This window comes from Desmodus rotundus, chromosome 4 (assembly GCF_022682495.2).
Source record: "Desmodus rotundus isolate HL8 chromosome 4, HLdesRot8A.1, whole genome shotgun sequence".
Lineage (NCBI taxonomy): Eukaryota > Metazoa > Chordata > Mammalia > Chiroptera > Phyllostomidae > Desmodus > Desmodus rotundus.
The window spans coordinates 73,413,493-73,418,735 of NC_071390.1; the positions used below are offsets into that span (position 1 = coordinate 73,413,493).

Consider the following 5,243-nt stretch of genomic DNA (forward strand, 5'->3'; position numbering starts at 1 on the left):
TATTGATATGATTCTGGCATGGGAATAGATTTAAAGATATAACTCACTACTGCATGATTTCAGAAAAAGTCCATGGGTACAAATTATAAGCACATTTTAAAGCTGAACAGTAAGAATCTTTTGCTAAGTGTCACAATTGATTGATCAAAACTCAAATGTAGAAGTTGCAACTCTGTCAAGCTTGTAGCCTGGTAAAACTTCTTTCCAACACTCCTATGGAAACTTAATTAGATTTATTCACCAAGCCAATATGTTGGCTAATTTTTATGACAAATTAGGTCCTATCTCAACTTCCACTTCCTAGGCAATGGCATCAGGGACCCATTTTATTGAATGCAACAGTTGTTTCTATGACCACTGGAGTCTTTGAAGTGCAGCTGCATTTTAGGATGATACTTCTCCAAATACAAAAGTTGTTTGCTGTTAAAAGCTCCATGCTACTTTTGTCTTATGAATTGTATTGTGTCTTCATATTTCATTCCACTTTCAGTTAATGCTAGGGCAACTAGCACCAGAACATTCCCAAAGCCTGCAACACAATGAACAGCAAAACAACAACCAGGTTGTTCATAAAACTTAATTTTTACAAGACCTGACCAGTCATCAGCACTCTGGTTGGATGGTGGTACGCCATCATCATAAGGCCAATGAAGAACATGGATTCCTTCTTTCCCCACAAGATAGTGTCATAAGTTGCTTCACATACTCTAACTATTGTGGAAATGCCATACTTCTTAAGTTCTCTATAAATTTGTTTAAGGTCACATTGGTTGCATTGTGTGTAATAAGAAATCTCATGTTCTTATATATGACTTCCACAGAAGCTGGGCAGTTCATTCGGGCCATGTTAATTTAGTTAACAAACACTCAATGGGGTTATGAAAGAATTTAAAAATTGGATACAGAAATGGTGCAAAGAAACCGAGTCTACTTCAATATACTCCACTTGAAATTCTCAGTGCTTTGAGTATGATGTTGGGAGTAATGAGAAATGAAGTGAACCTCCTAACAAGAAGCAACAATTCTTCAATCCAGTAATACTGAGGCAATAGAAAGGAAGTGCACTGAGGATTACCCAATCCAGGTCTGAACTCTTGTAAAATGCTCTGCAGATTTCAGTTCAACACTTGTGTCCAGGTTAACCACTCTTATAGCGGCTTCTTGGTGGAGTAGTAATGAATTTCTACAGTTCACTTGTCTGCGTAGAGGTCATGCTGTGCATGGCAGTAATTTCCACTGCCATTCAGAAACTCCATAAGAGTGTCCAAGAACACCACAGAATTTAGGAATATGTTTACTCATTGAAGTCTGTAGCCTAATCATACAGCTGGTCCTGAGGTGGTGGCAACACAGATGGCAGAGGTGGCAGCAGCTGCAGAGCAGGGGGTAGCAGAGGTCATGGTAGTGAGGCAAAGGCTTTGCAGTGACGGCAGTATCAGACTCTATCCTGCAGTGAACAACTCTGATGAGAACACCTAGCCAAGCTGGCCTACAGTCGATTGAGACAATACCTTGTTTTAAAAATTTCTTGGCTTGACTTCCTGGAGTGGAGTCATGTGAATTCTTTATATATTTTGGAGATCTTGGGAATCCTTGCCCAAGGTATCATTTGCAAATATATGTTCCCATACAGTCGGTTCCCTTTTCATTTTGCTGATGTTTTCTTTAGCTACGCAGAACATTTTTATTTTGATTAAGTCCCATTTGTTCTTTCCTTTATGCCCCTTGTTCTAGGGGACATATCTGTGAAAATATTGCTGCATGGAATATCTGAGATTTTCCTGCATATGTTCTCCTCTTGGACTGTTATGGTGTCATGACATATATTTAAGTCTTTTATCTACATGGATGGATCTGGAGAGCATTATTCTAAGTGAAATAAGCCAGGCAGTGAAAGACAAATACCATATGATCTCAACTATAAGCAGAGCCTAATCAACAAAACAAACAAGCAAGCAAAATGTAACCAGAGACATTGAAATACAAAACAGACAGTAACCAGAGGAGAGGGTGGAGAGGGATAGTTGGGGAAAATAGGGGAAGGGTCCTCAAGGAACATGTATAAAGGACACATGGACAAAGCCAAAGGGGATAGAATCAAGGGTGGGAGGAGGGGATGGGTGGGGAGGGGTAGCAGAGGAAGGAAATGGAGACAATTGTACTTGAAAAAATAAAAAAATAAAAAAAAAACTATTGGACTGAGAGTCATTTAGTTTACTAAAAGTGTCAGAACTACATTTGACGGTCAAGCAAGGCAACATCTCCCCTCTGGTAAAAAGAGCCCCCTTTTTTGTACAAATATGCAAATCTAAACAGGTTTTCAGATTTCACTCTCTAAAATGTGAGCCTGAATACACATGGAGTTTACAGAAAGGAGGAAAAGTATAACCTGGAAATTCATGGAGGTAAGGAGAAATCTCCAGAGGCCCAGGGGCTGAGAAGCTGGGCAGGCAGTGTTGGGGTCATGGTCTAAGTGTCTGGGAGTGAAGTCACTATCTAGTAATAGGCCAGCATAGACAATGGATTCAGGCAATTTGGTAGTAGATGGTAAAGAGAATTAAGAATCTGACAGTGGGTATGAGGAGGTTTACAGTTACTACATTTGTGCCCAAAAACATCCCTAAAAAGTATTTTAATGTCAATTTTATAAAAGAAAATAATTTCAGAAAGGTAAAAGTTTTTTTATTGTTATTCAATTACAGTTGTGTGCCTTTTCTCCCCATCCCTCCACCCACCCAAGCCGAACTCCCCTCCCTCCTGCACCTCCACCCTCTCGCTTGATTTGGTCCATGTGTCCCTTAAAGTATTTCCTGTAATCCCCTCTCCTCACTGTCCCCTCTTCACTCCCCCCTGTCCATTGTTAGATTGTTCTTAATTCAATGTCTCTGGTTATATTTTGTTTCCTTTTATCTTCTATTTATTATGTTCCAGTTAAAGGTGAGATCATATGGTATTTGTCCTTCACCGCCTGGCTTATTTCACTTAACATAATGCTCTCAAGTTCCATCCATGCTGTTGCAAAGGGTATAAGCTCCATCTTTCTCTCTGCTGCATAGAATTCCATTGTATAAACATACGATAGTTTTTGGATCCACTCGTTTGCTGATGGGAACTTAGGTTGCTTCCAGTACTTGGCTATTGTAAATTGTGCTGCTATGGACATTGGGGTGCACAGGTTCTTTTGGATTGGTGTTTCAGGGTTTTTAGGGTATAATCCCAGCAGCAGAATTGCTGGGTCAAAGGGCAGTTCCATTTTTAGTTTTCTGAGGAAATTCCATGCTGTTTTCAACAGTGGCCTCAACCAGTCTGCATTCCCACCAACGGTGCACTAGGGTTCCCTTTTCTCCGCATCCTATCCAACATTTGTTTGTGGATTTGTTTATGTTGGCCACTCTGACTGGTGTGAGATGGTACCTCATTGTGGTTTTAATTTGCATCTCTCTGATGGCTAGTGATGCTGAGAATCTTCTCATATGTCTCTGGGCCCTCTGTATGTCTTCCTTGGAGAAGTGTCTGTTCAAGTCCTTTGCCCACTTTTTAATTGGGTTGTTTGTCTTCCTGGAGTGGAGTCATGTGAATTCTTTATATATTTTGGAGGTCAGGCCCTTGTCTGAGGTATCATTAGCAAATATGTTTTCGCATACTGTTGGTTCTCTTCATAATTTGGCGCTGTTTTTCTTAGCCATGCAGAAGCTTTTTATTTTGATGATGTCCCATTTGTTTATTCTTTCCTTTATGTCCCTTGCTTTAGGGGACATGTCTGTGAGAATGTTGCTGCGTGGAATGTCTGAGATTTTCCTGCCAATGTTTTCCTCCAGGACTTTTATGGTGCTATGACCTATATTTAAGTCTTTTATCCATCTTGAGGTTATTTTTGTGTGTGGCATAAGTTGGTGATCGAGTTTCATTTATTTTGCACATAGCTGTCCAGATCTCCCAACACCATCTGTTGATGAGGCTGTTTTTGCTCCATTTTATGCTCCTGCCTCCTTTGTCAAATACTAATTGACCGTAAAGAGTTGAGTTTATTTCTGGGCTCTCTTTTCAGTTCCATAAGTCTATGTGCCTGTTTTTATGCCAGTACCAGGCTGGTTTGATTACAGTGGCCTTGTAATACACTTTGACATCAGGTATTGTGATCCCTCCTGCTTTGTTCTGCTTTCTCAAAATTGCTGCAGCTATTCGCGGTCATTCATGGTTCCATATAAATTTCTGAAATGTTTGTTCTATATTGTGAAATATGTCATGGGTACATTAATAGGGATTGCATTGAATCTATAAATTGCTTTGGGTAGTATGGCCATTTTGATGATGTTAATTCTTCCAATCCATGAGCATGGTACATGCTTCCAATTGTTTGTGTCTTCCTTAATTTCTTTCTTCAGTGTTGTGTAGTTTTCTGATAACAGGTCTTTTACCTCCTTGGTGAGGTTTATTCCTAGGTACTTGATATTTCTTGTTGCTATATCAAATGGGATTTTTTTCCTGATTTCTGTTTCTGCAGTTTCGTTGTTGGTGTACAGGAATGCCTTTGATTTCTGAGTATTGACTTTTTATCCAGCTTTTTTGCCAAATTCATTTATTAGGTCGAGTAGTTTTTTGGTGGAGTCTGTAGGATTTTCCATGTACACTACCATATCATCTGCAAACAGTGACAGTTTCATTTCCTCCTTTCCAATTTGGATGCTTTTATTGCTTTTTCTAGTCTGATTGCTGTGGCTAGGACTTCCAATGCTATGTTGAATAGGAGCGATGAGAGAGAGCATCCTTGTCTTGTTCCTGATCTTAGTGGAAAAGCTCTAAGTATATGTACATTTAGTATGATGTTGGCTCTAGGTCTCTCATATATGGCCTTTATTATGTTGAGGAATGCTCCCTCTATTCCAACTTTGCTGAGTTTTTTTTTTTTTTTATGAGAAATGGGTGCTGTATCTTATCAAATGCTTTTCTGCATCTATTGATATGATCATGTGATATTTGACTTTGCTGTTCTTGATGTGATGTATTACATTTATTGATTTGCGAATATTGTACCATCCTTGCATCCCTGGGATGAATCCAACTTGGTCATGGTGTATGTGATCTTTTTAATGTACTGCTGGATGTGGTTTGCCATTATTTTGTTGAGAATTTTAGCATCTATGTTCATGAGCGATACTGGCCTGAAGTTTTCTTTCTTTGTTGTGTCTTCATCTGGTTTTGGGAATAGGATGATGCTGGCTTCATAAAAAGAGTTTGGGAGT

General features: G+C 39.3%; 1 pseudogene; it reads right to left on the minus strand.

The window, feature by feature from the left end:
* Positions 1-326: 326 nt before the first annotated feature.
* LOC112317837 (protein tyrosine phosphatase type IVA 1-like) lies at positions 327-837 on the minus strand (annotated as a pseudogene).
* Positions 838-5,243: the final 4,406 nt, after the last annotated feature.